At 52.2% G+C, this 17,036-nt stretch overlaps 1 non-coding gene across 1 annotated transcript; it reads left to right on the forward strand.

The window, feature by feature from the left end:
• Positions 1–4,555: 4,555 nt before the first annotated feature.
• On the forward strand, positions 4,556–4,662 carry LOC119002568 (U6 spliceosomal RNA). The gene has a single exon (XR_005069765.1). It is a non-coding gene; the product is annotated as a U6 spliceosomal RNA (small nuclear RNA).
• Positions 4,663–17,036: the final 12,374 nt, after the last annotated feature.

The raw sequence follows: 17,036 nt of genomic DNA on the forward strand, positions 1-17,036 counted from the left end.
TCCTAGGAGGGTGAGCATCTTGCGCAGATTTTCATCAACGAGGCTATTTCACAGTTCTATAGAGCGCAGTTGCAGGAAACTCACGGTAACGCAAATGATTGCTGTCTGTGGCAATGAATGTGAATTATATCTGGTAGAGATATCATTGATTTCCACCCAATAAGAAAGAAACAACCTCAGGTGCTGCATTTTACCACCCAATAGCAACGGTGCTCAGTGTCCGCTGCGTCCACCTGGGGACCGCCCAAGATGCTTCCAGGGGTCTGTCAGGTCAAAACGCCTTTCGAAATAACTCTAAGGTGTCGTTTGTCTATTTTCCTCTCACTCACAAGCATCCAGCAGAGTTTTCCAGAGACTGCGTGACTTGTGTTGCTGCCGTCATGGCTCGAACAGCCAGTAAAATGTGTGTTTGTGTGTGCTTGGCTTCCCAAATTTGCCCAGCTTTCATTTCCAACGTGGCAAATATTGGTAGACACAACCCACAAAACAAAAGCTTTTCAAAGTCCTCAATGATTTAGAGAGTGTAAAGGTGTCCTGAGACCAAAAAATTTGAGAACTTCTGTCCTATAGAATATTAATCAATTTTTCACCTGCTAGCAAATTTTAACATCCCTAGTTGGGGGAGAGGGGAGCTGGTTTTTATATTTTACTCATCCCTCCACTAAATAGTGAATTAGATAAAGTCTTTGTTCATTTTATAGCTGTACAAGAGCCATGTTTTTAACTCTTAAAAATTATACTTTAGCGCTGGACTTGGAATAGAAGAGGGAGAGACGAGGTGTGGCCAAGATAAGGTCAAATGTCTAAGACCGCGTGGAGAACTCGGAGGCAGCTCTGAGATGCCTGCTGTGCCCTCCCTGTGCCCAGCAGCCCAGAGGCAAGGAGGAGCTAGGTCCACACCCCAGACTGTCCCTCATCCTTTGAACAAGGACAGCACGGGAAGGCACACAGGGCACAGGTCCCCAGGGACTGTCCAGCAGCAGGGCTGCAGCCAGTGCCCAGGGGCTCAGCCGACCCGACCCAGAGTTTCCGGCGTGGAAATCGCTCTTTTCCATGGCCCCACGCTTCTGTAAGCCACCCCGCCCTCAGAAAAGCAAAAGCCAAGAATCTTGACACCCAGAAGGGTAGTGAGGGTGTAGGAGAGAAAGTCCCACTCCCAGCACCCAGATGGGACTGGGCAACATCCCGTCATCCAGTTTTTATGGCCCAAACCCCCAGAGAAGCCAAGCGATGGGCCCAAGGTGGCACTGGCTCTTACGGGAGAAGACAGGAAACAAGTGTGGGCCGCCATCCTCCAGCCCAGGGTTCCCGTCACTGCTTTCTGCAGTGCCGTTGTGGGGACGAGTCCTATTAATTCCTGTGCTCAGCTCTCCAAAGGGAGAACCGTTACAAAGGGAACAGACACTTTTGTAACGGCTTTCAGGGGTCCCGAGAGCAGAGTGGGCGTGGGTTTTGTGACCTCTGTCACTGGCCCTGATCTCTTAGACTGGTTACTTATTGTCACCGGGCCTCAGTTTCCTCACTTGATTATGGAGATGGTAAAAGGAATAAAACAAGTGAGCCAGGCACTGGACCCATTGGGGATGCTGAGCAAATACGAGCTGACTCACAGATCCTTTCTTTTTCAATCCACCCCTGCCTGTGGCTCTCCCACCTATAGGCGACCCACTGCTGGCCAGGGGAGAGGCACTCAGGCAAGGCAGGGCATGGGAGTGGGGGAAGAGAAATGGGGCGTGATTGTGTAGAAGAAATAAAGTGTGTGTGGGTAGTGCTTACATGCGTGTGTTAGTGCCTGTGTACACATACAGTGTGCTCTTGGTACAGCAGAGACAACGTTCTAAAAGTCTGAGGACCCCCACCCTGCAACGCGGGAGGGGGGCACCTGGCCTGCCCTCTCAGCCCACACCTCTCTTTCCCTGGGGACAACTCGGAATAATGGGTGAAGCGGAAAGAATACTAGTAACCTCTGAGAAGCTAAAAATAACCCGCATCGGGAGTCACCGAACCATGGCCCGCAGGCCAAATCCGGCTCTCTTGTCTGTTTTTGTGCAGCCTATGAGCTAAGGGTTCTAAATGTTTAACTGATTGAAACAAAAATCCGAAAAGAATGATATCTCCCGACCCACGAAAAGTATACGCAACTCGAATTCCAGTGGCCGTAAACAGGGTTGTATCTGAACCCGGCCACGCTCACTGATTTGCTTCTAGTCCGAGGCTGCGCTGGAGCCGCAGTGGCGGACTCCGGGGCAAGAGCCAGTGCTGGAGGCAGAGAACGCACAGTGCGTGAAGACTACAGCGTCTCGTCACTAGCCCTTTCCAGGAGGAGCCTGCTGACCCTCTGCTACATAAGAAGTCGAGAGAGAAAATAGAGAATTGGGCAGGTTGGATGACTGGAAGGGCACGTGGAGTGAAGAGGGAGGCAAAGCAGCTGCCCGGTGGGCATCTCTGTAAAGATACTGGAATACGTAAGGGGGTCTTCAGGAGGTCTTTGTGTTTTAAGAATATTCCTCCTGGGGGAAAAGGTACAGAGAATAAGTAGCACAGATGATAGGTAGAAAATAGACAGGGGGAGGGTAAGAATAGTATGGGAAATGTAGAAGCTAAAGAACTTATGACCCATGGACATGAACTCAAGGTGGGGAATGTGGGCGGGAGGGGGGGTGTGCAGGGTGGAGGGGAATGAAGGGGGGAAATGGGACGACTGTAATAGCATAATCAATAAAATATATTAAAAAAAGAATATTCCTCCTGATGGACATGGACAATTGGGCGGGGGTTGACTTTGGGAGTGGGGGTGGAACTGGGCAGAGGAGGGCAAAGGGGGGAGAATTGGGGTAACTGTAATGGAATAACAAGAATGATGAAAAACTCTTCCTCACCGAAAGTCACTAACATTTTTGGCTATGGATACAAACGTATATAGTAGAAATACAACAACATATGACAGAGTAATGCCCACGAAACTCGAGGCAGTGATTCCCTCTGGGGAGGAAAAGGGAAGGCGAGAGGGGAGGGGAGGGGAGCTCTCTGGGTAACCTGTGTTTGCTACAATTTTTAAAATGTGTGTATCTGAAGAAAAGAAGCTGATAAGCAATAACAAATAAAAAACACTTAGTGGTAGAGATGAAACCATAAAATTGATTTATTTATTAAGCTGTCTCTGGTATGTAGGACCGGAGCTATGAAAGGCCAAACAAGAGATTCTCACTGATTGGTCATATGCTCTTCTATCTTTTGTTGTTGCCGTTGCTATAGCATGTACTCCTATATGGCCCTGAATCTAAGACGTGCCTTTCTTTCACGTTGTAACAACGCTGAACCAAGGATGCATTTTACAATTGCTTGTAGAACATCATTAAATTGGAAGACTTATTGCTTCCTTGATGCTGCAGAAAGCAACGATTTTTCTTATCACTTATAATCAACAGTATCTTAGATCCACTTCACAGGGACAAATAAATAGAGTGGATTCTCTTCGTGGGCATCCCACAGGGAGACCAAGAGCCAAACGAAGTGCTGTTAATTTCCTTTAGGTTGTGTTAAAAAGTAAACAAAGGCAAATTTAAAATTTTTAAGTGTTTATTGGAGCAAAAAATGTGATTAGCACAGAGCACCACCAAACAGGGAGTGGCTAGTTGCTGAGGGGAAGGCTTTTACAGAGAAAAGGCAGAAGCAACCCAAGAAAATGATTGACTGGCTATAGCCAGTGCTTATGACTGGGAGAAGGCAGGGCATGCGGAGGGAACAGGGAGGCAGAGCCTCCTGAGGTTTTGCTCGTGGAACCTTGAGGTATTTACAGGCTCAGATTTTGGGTTGCTTACCTAGACCAGCATAGCATTGCAGCCACCTCGGTCTGATGGCCTCCTTGTTTATTTAATTTCACCGTTGACTGGGGTTGTGCCTGGTGAGACACAGCACTGAGGGTGGGCCATGGGGGGCCCCGGGGCTTGATCTAATTACCTGATGGGAGGAAGAGAGCAGGACAGCTTGCATCGTGCGCATTGGTCATGACTTTCTCTTCTTAGAAAAGGGAGGAAGTAAAACCCACATTGCGTCCTTTTGATTTAGAAGATGTGATGAATCCGAGAAAACTGAGTGCTGGTCAGCAGAGCCTGACCTGGAAAAAAAACTGTCCTCATTTCTACGTGTTATTAAACTTTGCCTCTCACAGTAACATAAAGCACAGAGCCAGTAATAATCAAGCCCTCTTTCCGCTGGTTTTAGAATTGAGGGATTCTATTGGAATCGAGCCCCTACTTCCTGGCAGAACCACCTCACAGGAGACAGGGCAGAGGGAGCAAAGCAGGCTTTGCTGAACGGAGGCAGGGTGGGGGAGGCGTGAAGGATCTCAGCTTTCCATCTGAGACTGGGACTGCGGAAGGTTAGTATGCAAAGCCCATCCCGTTGGGTAAAACCCTGAGACTCAACCCAGCTCTTCTGCAGTCCTTCCCACCATGCAAGCAAGGTGAGCAAACAGGAGGCAGGCCGCTCCTGAAGCCGATGAGGAGAGGCCATTCCCTTTATTTAAATGCTCGGTTTAAGAATATTGAATTTAGTGCTCGCTTCGGCAGCACATGTACTAAAATTGGAATGATACAGAGAAGATTAGCATGGCCCCCGCGCAAGGATGACACGCAAATTCGTGAAGCGTTCCATATTTTTCAACAACTGAGAAGGGTGGAAATGGGAGGGAGGGGGGAGGATAGGGGGTGGGATGGGATGGGAGTAATAGACAGAAAACTGTACTTGAAAAATAATTAAATAAAAAAATTTGGAAAAAAAAATATTGAATTTAGTAAATCCACATGGGTAATTTATAGATTCATTCAACAGACATTCTTTTCAGCAGGTGCTCCTCGCTGTTCTAGGTACACCAGCGAGATCTCACTCATGGCCTGTGTCAACTATCTCCCTTCATTCTCTCAGGAACTGCGTGACACAGGCCCTGTTATCACCATCCCCATGTTACAGGGGGTGAAAGCGAAACTCACAGAGACTAAGTGACACGGCCAAGGCCACCCAGCTAGTGAATGACAGAGGTGGGACTTGAACCCACAGTGCCAAGGCTCAGAGCCCGTGCTCTTACCCACCACACTACATCGCTCTTCTAGCTAGAAGTGAAAAGTGAATAGTGTGCCTGAAAATTGCTCTGTTCTCTGAGAAGCCATTCTGAAACAGGGGGTAAAGGCGTGGGTTTTGGAAATCAGACAGCAGTAAGAATTCCTTCCCAGCTGCTGACCTCCATCTCCATGAAAGCAGGGACCATGCCTAGCTTAGCACCACTGGGTACCCTAGCATCACAAGCCTAGAATCAAGCCTAAATATTTGGTGACTGAATGAATAAGTGAATTTATTTACCAGTGAAAAGATCTTGGAGGAGTCTCCTGATCTGGTGCCCTCTGTTTCCCCCCCTGCCAGGCCTCACTTGTCTGGGCACAGGCAGGTGCTCTTAAGGCACATGGAACCTGGCATCTGGAGACAAGTCAGCACATACAGGCGACATTTGTTCTTTGTGGCTGAGAACTGGGGAGTAATAAGGATGGTTCAGAATGCAAATCTCGGTGATAGCACCCCGCAGTCCATGCCAGGCATGCACCCTGGTGGAGAGTGTTGGTGGGCGTTAGCACCCACCTGCCCCTGTGGCAGGCTACAGGACCTATCCTCACTCTCCCAGTCCCTCAGTCTTTAGGGGGCCCAGACATGTGCCTCAGGTTCAAGTGAGTCACGTGCTCTTTCAGGGGAGAGGGGCCAGCCAGGGATCAGGACCACCCCAGGGCCAGGACTGCAAGCTCCCCAGGCTGTCCCCGTGGTACAGCGGGTGCTGTGCATCCCATCGATACTGTGCATCCAACCACCTATTGCTTACCTAACACATCCCCTGATGTTCTTCCAATGATTCCCTTTGTGCTTCAGGCAGCTATTCAGGGCTTAATTGTGCCCCTCCCCAAATTTGTATATTGAAATCCTAACCCCTAGTATCTCAGGATGTGACTGATTTGGAAACAAGATCTTTAAAGAGGTAATTAATTCAAATGAGGTCACTAGGGTCGGCCCTAGTCCAACATGACTGGTGTCCCTAAAAGAAGACGGAATTTGGATGCAGATGCATACAGAGGAAATACCAGGAGAAGGCCCGGGAGAAGACGGCATCTACAAGCTGAAGAGAGAGGCCACAGCAGAAACCAGATCTTCTGACACCTGGATCTTGGACCTCTAGCTTCCACAAGTTTCTGTTGCCTAGGGCAACACATGTGGTCAGTTTCCACTATTTGCAATCCTTCAATGACACAGCTCATGACTTCCGGATTTGAGATAGGGTGGACACCCTATGCTGAAGAGCCCAGGCCTTGTGGCTAGGCCTCCCAAGCTCAGATGCTGGCCCTGCCACTTCTACCTACAGGACCCTGGGCAACACCCTTGACCTCTCCGTGAGCCTCAGGTCCCTTACAGGGGCTAATAGTTGTATTTCCCTCTTAGGGTTGCCATGAGTAGAATTAATATATGAAGAACATTTAGAACAGTGCTTGGCACAAAATAAGTGCTATGTGGATGTTATTTATTATCTCTATTGTCCTCTTGGTAGAAAGACACAAGTGCTAAGAGAACCCGAGGAGTCCCGTCTTAGAGATGAACTTGGAGCTGGCCTCTACCCAGCCTTCCATGAGGATGCTCTTTCTCTTCCGGGGCTCTGCCCAAGTGAAGTGTTTTCCCTCCCCACATCCAATAAATCGGTGGGGGTAGGGGGAGTTCATGAGTATCTCTGGCGACAGGGTTATCTCTACAGAGAGAAAGCTGGAAGTTTCTAAGTTTTAAACCGTGAAACCATATGAAAGAAGAACTCCAGCTCCCCAGCCCTTCCTCCCTTCCTCCCTTCTCTCACCCCCACCCACCGTGGAGCCCAATATGAAACGACCATTTCTAGTCCAACCCACCCCTTGTGCACCGGAGAGAACTGAGGCTCGGAGATGGGAGGTGCTATTCCCAAGAACCCACAGCCGGCTTGAGGCAGGGCTGGGAGCAGGCATCTGGCATCTGCTCTTGGTGCTGGGAATAAAAAAGCCACCAAAAGCACCTGTAACCCCCCTACGCCAGGGAGGGAAATGATGTGAAGAGAAGAGGAAATGGAATTTGCTGCTTCCTGGAGCAGCCCTGGGACATTGGCCCTTGGAGGAAACCAAACGAACAACGGACAGAGTTGCCAGCTGGGCTGCTGGCCCTTGAGTGGCGTCCTCCCCCCTCCCCTCCCCTCCTCCCCTCCCCGTGGGCAGCCTGGCCCTGGGGCTGCCAGCACGCACTGCGCTCTCCCTAGCTGGCTTACCCTCCCTGGCCTCTCCAGCTAATATTTTCCATGGTATTCTCTTCCCTCTCCCCACGATTTGGTGCATTGTGGCTTCTTAAATGGGACTCGACAAAACAGAGGGAGCTGGGTCCAGGAGAACATTTAAACTCTTCAACAGTGGGCCTAGCACTGACCTAACGCAGAATTAAATTAGCAAATACACTAAAGCACTTGACTTGACTGCAGCTGAATCTAAACATCCATGACCCCGGGCACTGGGGAGGGATGAGGCACTGCCCTGTACACAGCCTGGGCTGATTGTTACGGGAAGGGGAATGTTAGGGCTGCAGGGGGTGGGGCGGGAGAAACTGGGGGAGGGTGTGAATGGGGTGTCGATATAGGAAGGGTTTGGGGCTCTGTAACTTTGAGTAGAAGCTGATTCCCTACAGCAATAGCAAAATAATTGATTTGTTACTTACAACCCCCTAGGTCCCCAAAGAGGTGACTCCTGGTGACTCTGGGGGTCTTCTGTCCCTGTGTAGGCCAGGGTGGCCTTCTAGGAGAAACCCGGGCTGAGCTTAACAGCTTTGTCATGAAAAGGGATGGTGAGGTCCCAGGAGGAATTCTGGGGAGGACCGCCGATTGTAAACACCGGGTCTGGATCCAGGCTTTGCTCTCCCGGGCAAGTCACTGCACATCTCTGTCCCTCGGCTTCCTCCTCAGTAGTGGAGATGCTAATCACCCTTGGCCTCCTTGCGTTGTGGTGGAAATGAAGTGAGTTCATACACCCAGGGTGCCAGGAACAGTGCCTCGTCCTTAGCAAGGATCCCAGAGGGTCTGGATTCCCCAAGGGGTATCATCTCCACTGAGTGCCCCTTTCAAAGGCTACACAGTTTTCAACATCACTCCACATGACAACCCCTCCTAGTTCAAAGGCTTTCCTCCCCAAACTCCTCTGGTGCCAGAAATACGAGTTGGCAGGGGAGGAGAACAGTGTCCTGGAGAGAGGCACCCACAAAGAATGCAGCCCCCCATTCCCGCTGCCCATTCGAATAGCCAGAGCCTCTTTTCCAGCAGGAGACAATGGGCCTGCACCAGAACCAGGGAAAAAATTAAATGAAACAAAATGGCCCATAATTAGAATGGCAATAAAAGCAAGGGGGAGGAGGAAAGCAGTGAACTCTATTAATAGTGCTAATAAATGTTCCGGGAGAATACCGCTGTGTTCTGAACCTGCCCGTGGGAGGTGTTGCTTATGCTCATTTGCATATTAATTTGGAAGGAAAATGCCGGGCTCTTTCTGCTGGGATAAATCAATTCCAGTGGAACTTCTCAGATGGGAAGCTGCTAATTCTTCTTCCCTTTTCCTACCAGCAGGAAGACGCCCATTTGCTGCCAGGAAAATATTTTTAAGAGCCACCACGGTGGGGGGAAAAGTAGGCCAGAAAACCACAGGCAAAGTGCAGAACTCGCAGGTGGCTGGAGCCCCGATGAGCTAGGGACAGCCCAAGTTTAGTGGGGACAGAGGAGCCTGGCTTCTCTCAAAAACAGCACTGGAGCAAGGGTGGCAGGTAGGTTCACCTCAAATCCCAATGTGTATCCATTGGTACTGACTGTTAATGGAACATGGAGTTGAGAAGGATTTGAAATCCTGGACCAGACTCAGAGGAGAGAGTGCCATGATCGATTAGTGATGTCTGCCATGGGAGAGGGCATGTTGAGATTGGTGATGTCTGCCATGCTGCCCTAAGCAGAGCCAGGCTTCGTACTGGGGAGCAGGGCTTAATCATTGTGTTGTTTGAGAGAGAATGAGGCAGACAGGGCCAAGAATGTGAACAAAACTCCAGGGGGGCCAACCAGATAAGAGACTGTCCAGATAATGTGGTGAGAGAGGGCATGACTGAATACTGATGTTTTTTTAGCAGCTCTTATGTTTTGGGCACTGCGTCTGATCTGGGGAACAGAGATGACCAAAGTGGTTTGTCTTGAGCAATTAAACCTAACAAGAGAGACAGGCATGAAAACGGCACTTTTGCTGTGGTGAGATATCACTCCTCCGCTTCGTCTGTTTACAGGGCTGCCCCTTCCCCCATCACCCATAAATCCCGTCTCCCCACTTCTCCTCTTGTTTATTAATATTCCCAGGTTCCCTCACTGCACACTTTCACAAGGGAGTCTCTTTTGCTCCGCAAGCTCAAACTTCCTCCTCTACACCAATGGCCATTAGGGATCTCCACCATTACCACACCCATTTTACAAGGGAGGAAACCAAGGCACAGAGGGATTCACAACTTCTCCAAGGTCACACAGCTAGCAGGTGGTAAAGTGAGGATTAAACCCCAGGTCTGGGCGACCCAGAACCTGTGCCCTCAACCCCCAGATGGTCCTGGCCAGCTGACACTGCCTACAATGACATCATGATGAACCCTGGGGCGGGGGGATCCTGCCCACAGAACAAGCACAGGACACATAGTCCTCCCACTTCCGTCAAAGCCTAGGCTGCTGACTAGGGATGTGAGCTGTTACCATTACCGGGTGGGACAGGACGAACTGGGAGAGGGTTGTGAATGTGGGAAGGGGTCAGGGCTCGGTGGCTTCTTTTGATTGTTGTTCTGTTACAGTCGTTCCAATCTTCCCTTCTTTGCCCTCAGGGTCCCCACAGAGCACGCTCTGGCCACCGTCTCCCCCACCCTCCGCCCCCACAACGCTGCCTGTGCCAGCGGGGCCCACATTTGTGCTACAGACCTGGCGTCCCCTCTGCCGTGGGAGGGACGTGCTGCTTCGGTTACACTCTTAGGAGGAGGAAGGGGGGTAAGCTCCTGTTTTTGTGTTTACAATGCAAAATTTGTCAACTTGGCACAGTTGACAGACTGCCTCTGTGTCACCGCGCTGGTTTCTTTAATTGCCTTCCCTGCATGCAAGCATCTGTGTGTGTGTGTGTGTGTGTGTGTGTGTGTCTGTGTGTCTGTGTGCGTGTTCCTAAGATAGGCTGGCTGGCTTGGACAGAAAAGTTGATTCCAAGAGATGGGCCTGTCCCCTGGACTGTGTGACATGAACCCAAACTTGAGAGACAGTGTTTGGGGGAGGAGACACCTCTGGGAGTCAGGAAGCAGGGCTCTGGGCTACACCCTGCCCCTTACATTTTGGTAATTGCAACAAAATCTGTTAATAGTGAAACAGATGCTAGAATGGGGCTCGTTCTAGATCAATTTCAATTTCAAGTTTCAAGACCTTCCGCCCTGCAAGCCGACCTCCTCCCCAGGGTGTATCAGGAGATACCCGAACACCTGTTTTGCAGTCCTTGGCTGACCAATACCCCTCTGACCCTATTAAATGCTGGAGCAGGATTGGATACTGAGGGGCATTTCTTTGGGGTGTGGTCAGGGGGCTGTGAGCTCACCCTTGCTTCTCTCCTCAAGCCCAGCGAGACGGGCTTCGGGGAGGCCGCTGGGAGACCTCCCTCTGAATCTGGGTGGTTTCACACCAAAGGCTGCTGTGTGACAGGTGCCTGAAGCGTCTACGACTAAGAGGCTGTGGCGATGGGTCCCAGGCAGTGAGGCGGGAGGAGGAAGACGCCAAGTCAGGACGTAGCTGTGCGGCCACGAGGCGTTGGCCAGACGGGGCCCGGCGTGGGCCACAGGGAATGAGCCAGTGTGGAGCCCCCCTGAGACGGCCTGAAGAGGAGGGCGGAGGTCAGCAATCTTAGCAGGCAGAAGGTCACCTTTCGACGCTGGAGAATGTGAGGGGACAAGCTAAAGGTGGGAGGGGGAGTGACGAGACGGAAGGACCTCGGGACTCCTTGTTCAGTGAGGCACTGCATTTTCCTCATTGCTCACGCCATTCAAGGTGTCTGTCTCCAGAATCCAAGCCGACATGAGCAATTTACCCCACAGTATTAAGAGCAAGTGGAAGAGTTGAAACTCAGTGACAGACCTGTGAATCCAGTGCTTGTCACAAGTCACAGTGCCGAGATGTCCGGGCGAAAAGGACCCTGTGAGCACAAGTCCCTGGAGACATGAGCAGCGTGGGAAACAGGGGAGAAACCATCACTAGCATGGTTTTTCTTCCCAAAGCAGAAGCTCCGAGCACACGTCCGGGTGTGGTAAGCAGCCCATTAAAGGATGTTCTCAGAAGCTGTTCTAGCCCAGAGGGAGCGGGGGAGACGTGACCACTGAACGCAACGTGGTGACCTGGACTGGGTCGTGGAACAGAAAAGGGATGTCTGTAGAAAATTGACGAACCCCGAATAAAGTCTATAGTTTGGTTAACGGCAAGGTGTCAATGTTGGTTTCTCAGTCTTGACAAATGGACCAACGTCAGTGTGAGTGGTAACAATGGGGGAAACCGGGCGAAGGGGACAGGGGACACCCAACTTTTGCCACTTCTCAGTAAACCTAAATGTACTCTCCAGGACCAAGTTTACTTGCACAAGTTTAGTGAAGGAGTGATGGACGTATAAAAAGCCGAGGTCCGGGGGGCGGGGCTGGAACACCTCTTTCCTTACAATTGCTAAGTAACTCTACCTACAGCCGGCCCCTCTCACATCTCTCTTAGCCCCTCCAGAGCCCTGTGAGGCGCGCATCACGCAGTGCTTGCACATGGCACGTTCTCAGTAAATATTCATTGACTGGGTGAATTAATCCTCTCCACACGTAAGGAAGCTGAGCTTAGCGATGCCAAGTCCCTGCACTGCAGTTCATCTGCCTCTGAGGCCCAAGCCCCTTGGGCTCCACCACCCACCTGGCATGGGGGTTAGAGCCTCATCAGAGCCCAGGAGGCCCCTGGCTGCCCTCTACTACCACGCCAACCTCCAGCCGCTCAACTTCATCGTTTATGCTTGGAAAACCTCAATGCAAGGCGCTATAGCCTCTCCATGCCCCTAAAATCAGCACCATAAATCTCAATTCTAAAATTTAATAGTATTTGCTTTTGCATTTATGGCATCATTAGTACAGAGCAGTCTGTTCGGGCTCAAGGTGGCTGTAGGAAATGATTCGTTTGATGGACCCCTCAGCCCGCCCCACCACACTGTGGTCCGGCCTCCCCTCACAGAAAGACAGCAAGGCCTGGAGGTGGGGCGCTGCGGAGGGAACGGGCAGACGGGGAGGGGAACAGCATCCATCCCTCCTGTAGCATCCGTTCAGCCCGCAGTTCCCTGTCACTGTGATGTCACAGTAACTACCTGCTCCAGGTAAGGAGCAGGCTTCTCCTTATTCACCTCACTGCTCACCCCCAGGCCCTTGCTCACACCTCACAACCCTGACCTTTGTGGATGCAGAAAGTTAGAGCAAGACTAACAGCAGGCAACGGGGGTGGGGGGCACTTCAGAGGTTTGCAAGACATGGAGGGTGCCCCTCGGGCCAACCTGGAGCCAACTGAGATGGGCGTGAGGGCGATCATAGCCTGTCCTACATGCCCCAACAACGCTAAGGCCCTGAGGGGGTTTGTCCAACAAAGCACCTGGGGCTGATTCTCCTTGGATTCTCTCCTTCCTACAGTTCCAATTCTATTCCCCGCCCAAGGAGCGAGGGGCTTTTAATTTAGCCCTATTGACCTATGTTTCGGATCCAAGCAGACTTCGGCTGATAGTGATTATGTCAACCTGGAAGGGGCGCTTCTGCTGCTGCAGTGCCCTCTGCGTAAAAGTGGTCTTTGGGGACCTGGAATGAGAGAGAGGTCCTGCCTCGTGGGATCTAAGGAGATGTTCTCATATCTGATGGCCTATTGGCACGATGGGAGCAAGGCTCTGGATGTTTCTCAGTGAGCCACTGTGAACCACGGTGAGCCACGGTGAGCCACGGTGAACCACAGTGGATGATGATGGCCCCTGGTGGGCCAAAGTTTATATGGCATTTAAAGTCAAACATCTTTTAAACCCTCATTGCAACATTTCATAGTCTTCTCCTAGTTCCAGCCCCTTCTACCTCCAACTCCAAATAAGCTGCATCCCATAAGTGATGGGGGGGGGCATCGGGTAGGAAGGACCTTCCCCTCAGGCATCCTTTCAGGGTTCGTATCCTATGAGGGAGTTCCCAGCCTTTGGTGCTGCCACTGTGTGCCCTCAAGAGCTTCCACATGAGCAAACTTGACATAGAGGAGACCGCTTGGGCCTCCCCTGGCTCCCACCCGTGAGGATCAGATGGGCCCCTGAAGTATATGATTTCTGAGCATCATCAGGGCACAGTCTCCAGGTCACTGGCCATAGCACCCACTTGGGTTCTTACCAAAACTGCTTTACCTGCCCTTCAGACTGACAGAACAGGGATCTGGGGTGATATTGACCATGTGCATTTTACACATCCCCAGGGGAGTCTGAGAACCATGGGAACCATGAAAAAATGACACCCAAAGATAAACAGAAATGCCTCTTCCCCCTGGAGAATATGGGGACAGAAACCCCAACCACAGGTAGCGGGGCCCTCCCCACCCACCTTCCAACAAGAGGCACTTGATCTGGGCCCCTCTCACCATCAGTTCTCAACTGCCCTGGAAGAAGCCCCATAAGCTCCTGCCTGTGGTCACTGTGGTCGCGGCACTAGCCTCCTGCCTGGTCACCTGCTTTGTCCCTCCCCCTCTCTGACCTTCTCTGCACAGGGGGCCCATTTTGTAACTTAAGTTAGATCCCGTCACTTCCCTGCTTTCTCCCCTCCCGTGGCTTCCCAGCACACTCGCAACCCAATGCCACATCCCCGTACTCCTCTGGGCCCTACGTGACCCGGCCTCCAACTGCTCCCCAAAAGGGTCTCAGGCCACTCTCCACTCACCTATGTGCCCCGACACACTGACACCCTCTGTTCCTGAGCACAGGCTGCACGCTGACCTCGGGCTTTTGGCATTTATCGGTCTCTCTGCCTGGAAAGCTCTTCCTGCTCATACCCATTGGGCCCAGTGCCTTGCCTCCCCCGGGCTCACTCTCTGTCTGCATCAGCCACAGTGACACCCCGTCACATTCCATCCTTCTGTCTTACCTTGTATTTCCCCACAATGTCTGATAGGATGCTAAACACTTGCTTATCATTCGTTGTCTCTCTTCTCCACTAGAATAGCATCTTTGTGAGAACGGCGTGTCATTCAGGATAAGCAAGGCTGTGCTGCAGTAAAAACAACTCCAAACGCTCAGTGGCTGAGAAGCGCAAGGGCTGATTTCTCACACCCCACCCATGTGGGTCAGCTGTGGGTTCTGCTCCCACAGTGCCCTCATCCTCGCTCTGAGACCAGGCCCACAGAGAGCCACCACCTGGGACACCGCAGGCGACTTGCCAGATGGAAAAGAGAATGAGGCAAAGCATGAACTGGCTGGTGCACGTCATTCCACTCGGATTTCATTGGCCAGGCCAGAATTCGATGGGACGGGGAGGTATGGGGAGGTATGATCCTCCAGGAAGAGGGGTGGAGTTTGGTGAACAGCAACCAGGCTGCAGAGGCTGGGGACTTCTATGTCCCTACCCCGAGTGCCTAAAACAGTGCCTGGCTCGATTAGGTGCTCAGTTTGTGATTGTTGTGTGGGTGGAGGGCCGGATCCCAAGCTGGGAAGGCGCTTGGGGATCTTCACACTAAAGCCCCGTGTGCTGGGCTGATGCTGCCCCAGACCCAATAGACCCAAGGCTTTCCGACACGCCTACAGATCCAGCTGCAGGGCCATGGGCCAGAGGGAGCCCAGAGACACACCCCACTGTCCCTCTGCGCAGAGTCCCTCTGGCTGGGGGGATAGGGTTCTGGGATTCGGCAGGGCAGACCCCAGGTGAGGACCGGCAGCATGAACATCCAGCATCCCAGGGACTCAGAGGTCAGAGGTCAGAGCTCAGACAACTGGGTCAGAAAGAAGTTGGGTCACCAGGACATCAGAGCCCCAGAAGGGACATTTTCAGAGAGCAGATGGTGATTCTGGGACAGAGAGGGGCAGTGACTTACGCCAGGTCACACAGCCAGTACGTGGCAGAGCCAGCCTGCGCACCAGGGTCTCTGTCGCCTCACCCCGTGGGGACAGCACCCTGGGACCAGCAGTGGTGATGGTGACAGTAGTGATGCACTCCTACTATGTGCCTGGCACTCTTGTTAGTGCTTTTCATGAGTTTCCTCACGTAACTCCCAGAATAACCCCCTGAAGTAAATACTGCTATTCATTTCCACTTTATAGATGAGGACACTGAGGTCCAGGAAGGTTAAGGAACAGGTCCCAAATCACACAGCTGCTGAGTGGCAGAGCAAGGGTTTGATCCCAGGTCTCTCAGACTCCATGTTCTCAACTGATAATGTACTAATACTATATCACACTAGTGACCAGCCCACAACTGATCCAGCAGGAAAAACCAAAGTAAGCCACAACTGCAGTTGGATACCCACACCTGGGGAGCTAAAATACCTGGAGCCAGGGACCAAGCCCTAGAACCCAGGGCGAAAGGGCAGAGCAAGGCTGGTGGCAGGGCCAAGGACGGAGGGCCAGCAAGAGAGGGCTCCAAATGGACACACAGATAACAGTGACGGCACTCGAGCAGCGCGTGCCAGGCAGTCCCGGCTCTCACTGCATACTAACCCATGCAATCCTCGCAGCAGCCCTGGGGGCAGGGGAAGCATTAGTCTGTTTTAGTCATGAGGAAACTAAGACACAGAGAGGCCCCAGGTCACAGAGCAAGTCCATGGGAGTCCAGGGTTTGAACTTGAGTCTGACCCTGTTTTTCATCACTGCATTGCAGAGAACAGTGACAGCCTGGGCGCGGAGCTGTTTGGACACAGAGACGGCTGGGCCCTGGGGCCCTGCTCGGGTGCAGCTGGGGACAGCACCGCTCTGCATCATTGCGTAGCCCAGTCCTCCAGGAAGCGAGCTACAGCCCGGAAGGTTCTGGCTTGTCTTGGATAAACACCCGCCTCTGAGGGTACGTTCTCCTCATTGGTCCTATCTCTGCCCCCAGGGTCAACAGCAATCAAGTCCACCCATCCACACCTTGGTCACGCTCTCATCCCCTTTCAGCACCCGGTCCTGACCTTGGTGGGGACGGCAGGCCCTTCGCCGTCTCTTTCTCACCCTCTGGTGAAGGCTGGAATGCCAGCTGTCCCCTTCAAATCGAGCAGGTCCTGGTCCCCCAGATACCGCTGTCCCGGCGCACGCAGGCTGGTCAGTGTGGATAGCCGTGTGGTCTTCTAACCACACGCCCCGGGTTTTCACAGAACGACTGCCAGGTTTCTATCCGGTCAGGCAAATTAGGCTAGAGCTTGTTTTCCCAGCTCCTCCGGGAATGCCCCTGGGCATACGCTGCCTTGCTCTTTCCAGGCCTCATAAAATGTAATATTTGCACAGGTGCGAGGGAGGCACTGCCCGCTGAGCCTCGCCTCCCAGCTGGCCAGCGTCCAGGCTCCACACCGGGTGCCTGCCCATCTGGGCCAGACCTGGTGCCTGTGTCCCCATAGAGCTGTCCTGGTGGCGGTTCTGTCCCCACAACTTCATCTCAAGGCTCCCCATCTGTGCTGCTCAGAATCTTTGCCCTCAGACATGCCCAGGAGGGCACTGGAACAGAACGGTGAGGGTGAGCGTGAGTTCCGCAGGGTGAGCGTGGTCGATGGAGGGTGGAGGGAGGGAGGGAGCGGGCTCCAGGGTCAAGAAGACTGAGAGACCCTGGGGGAGACGGTGACACTGGTTTCTTTGCTGTGGGACTTCTCGGGGCCATGTGTGTGTGTGTGTGTATGTCTGTATGTGTGTGTGTGTGTGTGTGTGTGTGTGTGTGAGTCTGTGTTATGTGCCATGGGTCAGCTCTGACTCCTG

This window comes from Sturnira hondurensis, unplaced genomic scaffold, assembly GCF_014824575.4.
Source record: "Sturnira hondurensis isolate 20B ecotype Veracruz unplaced genomic scaffold, ASM1482457v3 Scaffold0017436, whole genome shotgun sequence".
In the NCBI taxonomy this organism is placed as follows: domain Eukaryota; kingdom Metazoa; phylum Chordata; class Mammalia; order Chiroptera; family Phyllostomidae; genus Sturnira; species Sturnira hondurensis.